The 13,183-nt window shown below is 37.1% G+C and overlaps 1 long non-coding RNA gene across 2 annotated transcripts; it reads right to left on the reverse strand.

Annotated features, from left to right (window-relative positions):
• Positions 1-3,107: 3,107 nt before the first annotated feature.
• On the reverse strand, positions 3,108-12,860 carry LOC106016851 (uncharacterized). Of its 2 annotated transcripts, XR_003494723.3 has the most exons (6): positions 12,750-12,860; positions 9,598-9,657; positions 9,386-9,500; positions 5,871-6,044; positions 4,666-4,733; positions 3,108-3,242 (listed from the first exon to the last, which is right to left on the reverse strand). It is a non-coding gene; the product is annotated as an uncharacterized lncRNA (long non-coding RNA). The 2 variants fall into 2 exon arrangements; XR_005262562.2 differs by lacking the exon at positions 3,108-3,242 and having other exon boundaries at positions 4,086-5,107.
• Between the last annotated feature and the right edge of the window lie 323 nt (positions 12,861-13,183).

Here is a 13,183-nt window from a genome sequence, read left to right on the forward strand (position 1 = left end):
CAGGCTCCCAGGGGATGCAGTCAATGCAGCAAGCCTGCCGGACTTTAAGAAGTGGTTGGACTGTGCTCTTAGTCATACAGTCTGAATTTTTGGGTAGACCTGTGTGGTGCCAGGAGCTGGACTCAATGATCCTTGTGGGTCCCTTACAAATCGGGATATTCTATGATTCTTTGATTGCATAGAATCTTAGTCAGCCCATCACTAACGGGTGTCTACAACTAGGACTTCAACATCTAAGCAGTGTACTTCAGCACATGCTCAACTAACCAGATTCACTGTAGCAAGAAGGCTTGTAAACTGCTAATAAGACTATAAGAGAAGAATGTTATATCAAGTTTAGGTTTACAGGATTCTTTGCAGTCAGAAAAGATTCAGAAAAGCAAGAAAGTTTGATAAGCAGAACACTACCATACAGATTTGGTCATCCTTGAGCATTAGGCATCTCAAAAAAAATAATAATACTGACTAAAGACCAAGGCCACAAGTCTTACCTCTGCAATAATCCTCCTCAAAACTGTTCAAAGGCACATAGAAAATAAACAGGTGATTGGTGACAGCCAATGTGGCTTCACTAAAGGCAAATCAAGAATGAAAAATCTGGTGGCCTTTTACAATGGGGTTACAGCATTGGTGGAGAGGGGAAGAGCAACTGATGTCATCTACCTGGAATTCTGCAAAGCATTTTACACTGTGCCACACATTATTATTGTCTCTAGGTTGGACAGACATGGATTTGATGGGTGGACTATCCAGTGGGTAAGAAATTAGCTGGATGGTTGCTGGCAGTCAAAGAGTTGCACTCAGCAGCTCACTGTCCAAGCAGAGATCAGTGATGAGCAGCATTCCTTAGAGGTCAGTACTGGGACCAATGCTGTTCAGCATCTTTGTCAGTAACAGTGGGATTGAGAGAAATCCCAGCAAGCTTGCCAATGACAACAAGCTGTGTGGTGCTGTCAACACACTGGAGGGAAAGGATGCCATCAGGACTAGGGCAAACCCAAGCATAAGTGCAGGCTGGATAGAGAACAGATTGAGAACAGCTCTAATGAGAGCCCTTGGGTGTGTCTGTTGATAAGAAGCTCAACATCAACAGCACTTACAGAAAGCCAGCCATATCCTGGGCTGTACCAAAAGAAGCACATGTGGTTTTACTTGGGTGGGCAGTTGAGTTCCACCATGGCAGCTCTCTTACTCCCCCTCCTCAAAGGGGAAGAAAATATGATTCAAAAGACTCAAGGTTTAATATAAGGATGATCTAATTAAAGGGAAAAAGAAGACGGGGAAAAACAAAACAAAACAAAAACAAACAAACCAAAAAAAAAACCAAAAAACACAAAGGCTGCATGGAAGCACATAGAGAGAAAAAGAGATAAGCAGTTACTCTCTACTTCATGAGGGCACAGAGAGCTCATAGGTGCTGGGCATCCACAGAACCGCCTTTCAGAACAGTATGGTCTTCATCTGCTGTAGTCTACTGTTGACAATATATTGAACGCATAGAACTAAGAGTGACTGCTATTCTAAATAATGAACTTATCCCTACTAAATGGGGAAAAAAAAGGGAATTTTTGTTAGACCCTATTTATTCTTTCATCCAATGACTATTATTTTCAGATAAAAGTTGAGATCTGAATATTCAATCCAATAGTTTGAAAGCAAGTACAACCTTTAAAAATAAAATACAAATATTATAGAATGACAACTAACATTAACAATAGGACTACTATCACCAGTAAAGAAACGTGTATTCTCGCATTTTTGTTAGACCCTATTTATTCTTTCATCCAATGACTATTATTTTCAGATAAAAGTTGAGATCTGAATATTCAATCCAATAGTTTGAAAGCAAGTACAACCTTTAAAAATAAAATACAAATATTATAGAATGACAACTAACATTAACAATAGGACTACTATCACCAGTAAAGAAACGTGTATTCTCGCATTGGTTAAACACTTCAGTTGTTATTCTAATTTTCTCAGCAAAATTAGAAACCAAAGTACTTGGTTCCTAGTTCAGCCCACAAGCCTTAGATACATCTATTTGCATAACTGTACCAGACAAAGTGAGTCACTTAGTATAGCCTAGACTGCCTGTTTCTAGGTAGCCTGCTAATAGATTGTTAAATGTAGAACTTCCAAATGGTATGAGTTTCAGTTATAACATATTTACTGATGCATTTATATATATATATTCATTATGTTAATTACCCATTAACTGCAATGAACTGCTATGCAACAAATCCCTATTTGTCTGCCCTTTAGAAAGCAATATGTTAATTGACAAAACCATCTTTGCTGGAAAGCTATAAATCTATTCCTTGTCTCAGCTATCTTGCAAAGTGATGAAGTAATTGTTTAAAGTCTAAAATTAGGTTAGTCCTTTAAGGATATATAACTGTATTCACATGAAAACATGGTTTTGAAGTTCAGATCAGTAAGAAAATGCATAGTTTTGTAACTTCTGGAATAAGTTAGGACAAGAAATCTGCGCAAGAATTCTTTGTATAAATTAAGACTTATCTGAGAAGTTGATGTTACAGATCCTTGGGGCTTTGGGGGTTATTCAACACCTACAACGCCTGTTACTCCCCCCCCCCCCCCCAGTTCTTCTGTTCACAGATTCTCAGCTATGGTTTTTAATTACTTGCCAAAACACTGATTTTTCAGAACTAAGACTGAGACTTCCTCCCTCACAGTCTGCAGTTCAGCATTACTAGGTAATAGACTGATCTCAGTTCAATAGGTATAGTTTTCTAGCAGTTACACACATTGACTTACGATTCACAGCTAGATCATACAGGAGACAAGACTAGTATCTTTATCTTTTCTGTTAAATTGACACGTTAACTCAAAGATTAATTGGAACCTCTGGAATATCCCTAATATATTCAGTCTAATAACCAGAGTACTGCACAAGAAAAAAAAAAAAAAAAAAAAAAAAGGATATATTTCATTATTCTAAGATAATTTAATTAAGAAAAAAACAAAAAAGCGTTAGAGAGCATTTTCTCATGTTGAAGAAGCAAATTCATATAATTTGAATGGTCAACAAAACCAGCACATACTCAAAAACATCTTGAGTTCTCAGAAGAGAAGTAGGGAAAAACCCTGTGTTATATGATTGGTCATACAATGAAATTTTAAAGTTTATTTCTGAAAAATTTATTGAAGATAAATATCTCCTACAGATACCTATTTTTCTTGGGAACATTTGCTGGAAGCCATCTTTCCATTCACACCTATAAGTAAAAGAATACTTATCAAATACTAAAACATTAGAAAGTATTCTGTGTGTCTGATGGAATGAGCAACTGTTACATGCTGCTTTAATTACCCTAAAAATCACAATTCTGAACTGCAACATTACTTTATGATCAGCTAAATTAAGTAACTTAGAAATTATAGACAAATATATTGAGCCATTTACTCAATTAAGTTTTGTTACCAAAATGTTTGCACTTTTATGAGCTAATGACATCCTGCAAGTAGTATGTTAGGTTTTAACCAGAATTAACATATTTTACCACAGCAATTATGTAACTGCTCTTAACTTTAAGTAGTTACCAGTGAAATCACCCTCTGTGATATCTATTTTTTCAATATATTACACAAAAGGGAAGACAAATAAGATTTGTTGGAAAAATGGTATGTCATTTCCCAACTATTCTATTATTACAGAAAAAAGGAGAAATCATCAAGTGGGTCACTAAGTAAAATAACTGAACAGAGCAGTGCAAGTTTACCAGCTCTTTCCTTTATCCTTCTTATGGTTATCTGTTCACAGAAATATTTTAGAACACGCCACAAAACTAAGTATGTAAAAAAACCTTTAATAAATGATCATTTACAAGTCCTAGTTGACTTCTGGAATAAGTTTAAGAAATGCTGCAGAATAACTGATGTATTTAGTCTTCAAGAAACTGAAGATTTTATATTCCAGTGGAGTTAAAACAGATTATTAAACCCATCCTTATGCTGAGTTTTTATTCTGTGTTCAAACACAGCCATAGAACACATACAATATCATTTTCACACTTCTGATTTCTAGTCAATGATTTCCACAACTAAAATAAATTGCAGCATTTCTTCTGTGATCTTTTCAGTGTGACATTTAGAAAATGTGTTGCATATAAGCAAGATAAGTCATAAATAGGAATTCAATTTATATGGCACACCAAATCATCTTTTTGTTCAACTATATTCCAGGAACCACGTATTTATTTCATCTTTTGTTGAAAGGTTATCACTACCAGGTGTTGTTAATATCAGATTAACAACAACATTAGCAGTAAATATACATATAGCTTTTTAATGAGAGAAACATTTTGATCATACGGCATTCTGATGGCATTAGTTTGAATTGCAGAAGTGTTGCTTTCAAGTACAAGCTTGCCGAGACAAAGTTCTAGTCTATATCCTTCATAAATAACTACAGTGATGTCCATGTTTGATAAAAGTAAAGCAAGTCTGCTATGACTGTTAAGATAATGCATTTAATTAACCCTAACAAATAAAATCAGGTCAGAGCCACTTAGTGTTAAGTTTAATTCTGAATACACTTTCAGTTTATCATGCTATCATCTGTGCTAGTATTTTAATGTCCTTACTGGGTTCTACTAATAGCTCTAACGTAATCAGAGATGTAGCTTTTTGTGGACTTACTTCCCCTCCCCTTCTCGGCAGAAGCAGGGATACTTCCCTCCCTCACACAGGTGCTAGAAATTACATATCTGAAAAAACATAATTGGAACCACACAGTCAGTCACCTTAGACAGCTTAAGTGCCTAAGCATATATACTATCCTCTCTGTACCAAAAGAGTGATGTAGTTTGAATATGTTGAGGACATAAGTTTCATGAAATAAAAATTAATCAAACAGCCTTGAACACTACTTCCAACGTACTAACCAGAAATACTAAATGAATAGTCATTCTAAAACTACAGCATAAATAGTGAAATTGTATGCTGTCTTAATATGATCATGTTCCATGATTAAGTAAGTCATACAGCAAACACCTAAGATTCCAGGTATGCAAATTTAAAAAGCACAGATCAGCGGAAGATCCAGAGGAATCCATTTTCTTCCAATTAGACTTTGTGACCACTGAGGGGAAAACAAATAAACACAACAAAACAACCTAAGACAATAAGGAAAATGGCTACAGATGCATTTAAAGCAGTAAATATCAGATTGTGGGAGGTCTGCCCATGGAACATCACAGGGACGTCATACGTTGGGAGTGAGATAGCTTATTTAGATAGCTTATTTTGCTGATATTAAAGTGAGCTAGACATAGATTCCAAAACTTTAGTGAGTTGTGTGAGTTTACTGAGTTATGTCATACTCTTATGTGAGAGATTTCTCTTGTGAGAGATTTAGCAAGTGACAGGAATTGTAGACAAGCTTCCTTTATTAAAAGCTACTATTGTATCAGTACCTGAGTGAACTCTCTTGTATCATGCACTATAAGTAAGCTTTCTTAAAAAGAGAACTTCATAAAAAAAGTCCAAAGTCTCTAGAAAAATGCCTATGCATTTTCTTTAGTTTATAAATTTTTTGGAAAAAAAAAAAAAAGAGAAAGACTAGCACTGACTCAAAGGTAGCCTTTAAGAGTGCCTGTTACTACATGAAAATGTTTAGTAACAATTCTGTAAGAATATTAATGCATTTTAAAATAAATTGTTTGTATTTGGCTCTTTTCCTACAGCAATGGCTAAAAGAGCTCAGATTAATTCAGATCAAAGACAGAATTAATGTAAGTAAATACCAATCACTTCAGACATACAGCTACCAGGTTTCTTTATTATTCTTCATTGGAAACTAAGTCCCAACAGAACAGCTGGGAATGGCCCTTGTACTTACTTACCTAAGCAGTGGTGAATAAAGGTCATTGAGAACTAGTTCCACCGATGTTGCAGCTAATGAAGTCAGCTGTAACATTCCCAAAGTCTTGCCACAGGGCTATTTAGGCTAACACAGGATTGCACCATAGCATGAATTCACATATAGGCTTCATCACCACCAGGTATCACATTCATAGCTGCAGATGTGGAAATTTTTTGCTTACACACAGTTTATATATTACAGAAGAAGTTCTTATTCAAATACACTATCATTTTGTTTGTTTGTTTGTTTTTTAAATGCCACAAATCAGCTTTTGTTGTAATACCTCTGAATTAGGGGGTAAAAATATCCTTCCAGCTTTTTACCCTATCAGGGACAGCGTTTGGTTTTCCTTCCCAATCTGTGTTCTGTACTTTCATGCAGTTTTTCCATCTCTCAGCTTTATAAAAGTATGTTGACCAAGCCTATTGCTACTACCATAGTTAAAAAAACAAAAAAAACCAAACAAACAAAAAAAAAAACAAAAACAACAACAACAAAAAAAAACAAATCAGAGGATAATGGCATTATGCAACCTGATGTTCAGGTCTTGATGTTCTGATTTCCAAAAAAAAAAAAAAAAAAAAAGAGAGAGATCTAGTGGAGGGAAGCAGACATGGAATGGACAAGTTTGGTATGTTTGTAGTAAGCCAAGAATGAGCTCTAGATCAAAGCAGAAAGTCATTTAACCAGTTACATAAGCCCTGAAGCCTCAGTCACTTAGGAAGAAAGCTTTCATGCCAATAAAGGAAGAGGAGTTATTATGGCCAAGCCTGATTATATCCTGAAAACAAAAATGTGATTTTATTTTTTTCTCCAGCAGTAGCAGCTCAAAAAGTTGATTTAACTTTTCTCCTTAACTAGATGCAACTCCTTTCTCTGGTACTTTGTAACATTAACTACCATTTTCTATCAACCATACATCTCCCCTAAATTAATCACAATTGAAGGGGTGGTTGGAAAGCAACATTGACAAATCCAAAGAAGGAACCCAGAAATGAACACTGAAGACAGAATGCTTTTGCTTCAAAATGCCTGAGAGAAGAAACTGCATGCAGTAGGAAATCCTAACATCACATAGTTGACTGATATCATCATCTTCAGAAACAGCTGAGGAAAAATCATCCAGAAAGAAAAAGATATACTTAAAAGAATTTACAGCTTCAGTATATAAGAGCAACAATCCTTTTATACTCCTGAGGTGGCAGACAGAACTGATGCCATCTTTTACTTGCTGGAATCTGAACTGTTTCTCACAGATTAAACATAATCCTGTTGGACAACTGGAAATGCAGTTTGTGGGAGAAGAGAAATCTGAGTGCAAATAGGCAGGGCAAAGGACTCTAGCAAGAGTTAAAATACCTTTCCAAGTGTGTCAACAGCTGGAAGTCTGAAACAAGAAACATTGGACAAAGGGGAAAAGAAACATCAAGCCACAGAACTATGTGATGTACCACAAAGAAATATATATATATTTTTTTTCCCAATTTGAAGGATTATTTCAACTATCACAGAATGACCTGAGTGACCAATTGAAAACAGTACTCTTACAATGAGAAAAGGCATAACATCATTGCTCATCTGAGTTACTAAAGCCATCCTTATTTATCCACACAAAAAAAGCAAGAAACAAAAAAAAGGTTATATAGAGCTTGGGAAAAATAAAAGTTCACCTGCATCTGTGCATTAAATCACATTTTAGTGAGCAACAGAATGCTATTGCTGGCAGCAGGTGCTCAGTCATTCACTGATCAGTATCAAATAGTTGTCAGTCTTTCGATCAAACATTTAAAGAGCTTGAGGAAAAAAAGTCAGCTTTCAGAAACAAATGGTAGTGGTATCACTATGGCAACCAAATCTTTCATGCATGATGCTGAGCAATGTGTTTCTGACTATCACTTGAAGGCTGCTGTCACTATATTAGATCACAGTTTTGGTCTTTATTTCTCAAACAATAACATGTGCATCAGGAATGTTTGCTGAATAGTAAAATAAGTCTTGTATTTAATATAGTTTTAGAAGAATGGAACATAAATAAAAGTTTCAAGAGCTGATCTTTATAACGTTACTCCCTTAGCTATTGGACTGACAACACCGAACAGTAGTTGCTAGCATCAGCACAGTGGGGTCATTTCTTAATTAGAAGTGTTAACAAGTCAGTACTTCTGTAACTAATGCTGCCCCATAACATTAGATAAGTTAGTAGGCAATGCAGCATACCTGACAGCAGCAAACCTTTAAATACAAGGGAGAGGAAGCAGAAGAATGAAGAGAAGAAAAAAAGTATTTCCAATCTCACTGCTTACTGGGATCATATTATTACAGGCATTTTAAAGACCATCTTTTACTTCCTGTGAGATCTATCCAATAAGATTGCAACAGAAGACAAGTACTCTTTGACATGTACTGTCCCTAAGTATCCAATAACTAGGCAGGTTGCAAACAGAAACAGTGAGAAGTATCTGCTTGCAACAGAGACTCCTTGCTTAGCTGCTGACTTTCAGCAGTCCATCGGTTCAAGTATTAAAAATTATAATTACCTTAAGGGAAATTATACTAGCAGTAGAAAGTAGTGGAAAGAAATGTATTATCAGGAGCAAGTTGTTGCACTTACACCGAAACTTCTAATTAATTTACACTGGGAAAGAAATATAAACAAGTCAGAGTCATACCACAGAGACAAAAAGAATATTTATTTCTGTGAATGTACTTTGTGTATCTAAACATATATCTACTGAGAAAGGCTGGAAGCTCACTTTTCAGCTATCATCACACTGTTTAGACACCTCAAAGAGAGCTGAATCACTGATTTTCAATGGGTTAGTGATATTTGGTCCAAGCTGGGATATCACCAATACCCTATAATCAACTAGAATTTTGAGTCCTTTAAAAAAAATCCAGCATAATAGCATTTATTTAACGAATTTAACGAGGCAAATATGAAAGAGGTTAGGTGAAACGTTAGGTGAAATAGGTTGTCACATGGATAATTCTGACCTTGGATAGCTCAAATCTCTTTAAGTATACAGTACTTCCACAAGCCACTCCCATACCCCTCACCCAAACAGGGAGAAAAAAAAAAAAGAAAAAAAACAAAACAAAACACAAATCCTTTCAGTTCATTTGTCAGATTAGACAAATAAAATAAAAATGAAACCCCAGGCTTCTCAGAGGCTAAATTAGCTCATGCTGTTGCATTAATTAGGGGACAGACTTCAAATGCTTCTCCAGTTCTGAGTGACTTGGAAACATAGGCAGCCTTGCAGGCAGATATTCCACCAGTTATCTCACTTTCTCACCATGTCAGTATCTTCTCTATCACACAAATTCTCCTTTTCCTCTCTGCACTAGATTAAAACTTATCTCTGTTGAACAATGCTGCAAAATCATTGGTGTTTCTTCTCATCCCCTCCCACAGCCACAAATACAGAAAAAAACATTTGCTGCTACAGCCATAAAAGGAATGGTTAGAGATTTAGCTGATCATAGTTTACTTACCCAGAAAATGAATGTGAAATCTGGGGTCTGAACAAAAACAAACAAACAAAAAAACACAAGTCTGTAATGTAGCTGACACCATGGACTTCTTTTAAAGATGGGGGAGACACCAAACCTGGGACAAAAGAGAAAGTGCTTTGCTTCAGAGCTCCATCTTGAGAGAGTTTCACATCAGAATCTCTAAATACATACCTGTTTTGAACAATACTTACAGAATTTGAAATAAATCATGTTTCCCTCATACTTCCAAGGTAATCAGACCTGCTTTCCCACTATTTTGGGATTAAAAAAAATATATAATAATAATAAAAAGGGAGTTATTTCTTAAGGACAACTTCATTCTTTTTCACAGCAGTTTAATCTTCATGAGTCTCGACACGAATTACCATTCCATATATAACAGTATGGGTGACAAATATTAGTTTGTAAACTTAGAGGTTTCATGACTTGCTTTTAAAGAAGAGAAAATATATAACCTTGTTATATAAGGACTGGTAATTCATGTTGAGAAAATGGTTGATATTAATAAAGGGGGAGATTTGAGAGTATGGCCATGGGGGTTGGAAAGCCGTGGTTGAGATAACATTAGACTCTTAATGACGAGGCCATCAGGAATATAAGAGTTTAGAGGGAACAAAAAAAATGTGATTCAGGAGACTCCATGCAGTCTTGGGTTGCTTGTTCTCCAGCCATTAAGGCATGGAAGTTTCTGGGTGTTTGCTGTTGTTGTTATATTCAAGGTTGTTTGACCAATGAAAAGTTGTTTTGAAAAGGACTGCTGTGGGGTGAAGGGTATAAGAGGGGAGCCTGCCCTCAAGGAAAAAAAAAAAAAAAAGCAACGCGAAGTGATAAAGCTATGTCATCAATAAAGAAGTAGAAAGAAGGAATGAAAAGGAACAGGCTAGCAGAACGGAGACCAGGATGGGAACAGGCACATTGATCGCCTCATGAAGATAGGTTCAGCCAAACTCAGCAAACTGCTCAGAGAAGCTCGAACAGAAAGTCGCTGGAAACAGGCGCACCGGAGCTGGGAAGAAGCTCGAGCTGAGAGAAGCGGACCTGCACACACAACTGCCCCTCGCTGGTAAGCAGTTGCACATTATGGGGAATATAGGATTTTGAATATAGGAATTTGTTCCGTCCTTAGGAACAAAGACTGTCCTGGTAACCTTACAGCTTATTCTCCTTAACAATCGGACAGTTTAGGATCCTGAAACATGGAACCAAGTTGAGGTCAAGGTGTGGGACTCTGCAACTAAAAATGGCAAGGTTGCTGTGGGATTGCTCAGCACCTGGTGAGCAGTCTCTGAGGCCTTTAAGAGCCCTGTGGGGCCACAATCACAAATGTGTGGTTTACCAGACAGTGAGGGAGCTGTGGGCTCCTTTACTGATCTGACTGCTACACCATTGGCCCCCCCCCACCGCTACTGCCATCGAAGGCCTTTGCTGTTACACCCCTGCTGACCTGGACGTGCCTATAGGCCTTGAAAAGGAGATGAATATGCTTTTCTTCGATCTGCGAAGATTGGGATACGTAGGGCCCAAAGACTAAGTTGCTTGACAACATAAAGTAAGACATATTGTTCAAAAGGAATGGAAAATGGAGACTGTTAAGTCATGGAACTTAAAGGATTGTTTGTTACCTTTCCTGATTGTATGTATATATAGGCATACTCATGTTTAGTATGTAAAGCAACGTTCTGTATATTTAGAATGTTTGATGTTTGTGTGTGCATGTTAGTGGAGCATAGACTCCCCACACACCCAGTACTGTTTACTTGCCTTTTATGCATTTTATAATGATTCAAAGACTGAAGCTGAAATTCCTTTAAGTGGTATATTCTTTATTGCAGCGCTGGATGCATGGGGGATCTCTCCACCTATCGTGCATACCCAAAACGAAAAGCAGTCTTGAATTCATACAATCAATCTATCAATATTCTATTAGCATCTATACATATTCATTACCTATCCCTGCCTTCCCTCAATTCTCATGCTAATTAGCCTTTTGGCACCTTGCACCTGTGTAGACCCTCCCAAGAATTGTGGGCAGGGGTCTTTGGAAGGAAGACCCCGAGTCTTCCTCACAGTGTACTTTTCACCTTTGGCCAGGAATCTGCTGAGTTGGCATGTTTCTTAATTGCAAGAGCTGGTTGTTGCTAATTCTTCTGTTTGTTGTATCTTTATAATGAATTACAATATTCAGTTTCGAGATTTATAGTCCTTACATTTGTTTCTCTGTCCTTCTGCCGCTTCCTTATCATGAGTTCCAGTGTCTTGTTTTGAGATATACAGTCCTTGTCTGGGGATTGTCCTTGCCTCCCCAATACCTCCTTAATCAATAAGTATAAATATTACAAAATTCAGATTGAGTTGAGACTTCATTTATAACAACTTCTTGTGGTGGAATGACCCCATGGTCTCCAAGGTTCTTTTAAGATCAGTAACTGCTACCAGTTTATTGATGACGTAACTTCAACTTCTACTATATCTTCTTATACCATTCATTCTACAACAGTACTTTTCCACTAACTATTTGTTGGTCTACAACTTTGCCCCGCAACAGCAAACACCCAGCAACTTCACTCTTAAGGGCTGGAGAGCAAGCAGTCTAAGACTCCTGAATCACCCTTTGTTCCCTCTAAACTCTTTACATTCCTGATGGTCTCATCGTTAGGAGTCTGATGTTATCACCAACGATGGGGCTTGTCGACCCCAGTGGCCACACTTCTACGCTCTCTCATCCTCATAAGGTGACTGTTTTATATAATAAAGAGGCATAAAACTTGCATTTTTTTTTCCTTATGCACTTTAATAGAAGAGTTTCAAGTCACATATGGTCTAAGATAAAACAGAAGCCTTCTCATATCAGGGTCATTTTAAGACTGACATGAAAAGAAGCCTATAATTATTCTCAGTTTCCCATAGAGACACAAAGATTTACCTGTTATCTTTGCTTTCATAAAATGAAGTATCATTTCTTAAGTTAGAACCCATCAGAGGGAATCCTACTGCTCAGCTACAATTAGAGCATTTAGAGCATCTCCTATGAGCAGATCCTTTAAGTTCTTTTTCACTACTTACTTTATCATGATACTGGTTATGGAGAAGCAATAGGCAGAGACTTAATTCCACCGAACCAGAGATAAACACATACTCTTAAACCCTCTTCATTACAAGAGCTCCTTAAAGGATAGAGACAGTATTAATAACTACATTTAATAATAAAGTATAACTCCAAATCAAAATGTTTTCACTCTAAAAGCTAAACTAAAACTAGGATTAGCAAGCAAAGCTAAAAATCTAGTTTCTTGCATGTAGAAGGATAATGACAAAGTCACCTAGGGCTTAACATCCCCCATACCTGCATACTGCTCATATTTCAGTCTTTCCCCAGTCACGCTACAAGCCAAAGCCGTAAGAAGGCAGCAGGTGCTTCAAAGACTCTGCCTTCGAGGACAGAGTCTTATTAACACACCAGGGGTACTTAACCCTCCCTCCCCCCCATTCCTCTGCACAGGGAGACAGACACTCGACTGCAGTTCCAGTCAGGGTAGGCTAATGAGCTGAACCTGCCAGAGCCGTCAGTATGAATCAATTAACATCTGCCTCTAGATTTGCAGCACCTGCTAGCAGGGCGGATTACTGGAGAAAGCCAGCTATGCTCTCCCAGGGTACTCAGAAGCGTACATACAGAGTACATTGGAGTTAGTGGAAGTAGGTTGTTTAGTCCCTGTTGGTTAGTGTGTGGGAATGTATATTATTTTCTGTAACAAAATATCATACCATAAGTAAAAG

Source organism: Anas platyrhynchos, chromosome 1 (genome assembly GCF_047663525.1).
Source record: "Anas platyrhynchos isolate ZD024472 breed Pekin duck chromosome 1, IASCAAS_PekinDuck_T2T, whole genome shotgun sequence".
NCBI lineage: Eukaryota > Metazoa > Chordata > Aves > Anseriformes > Anatidae > Anas > Anas platyrhynchos.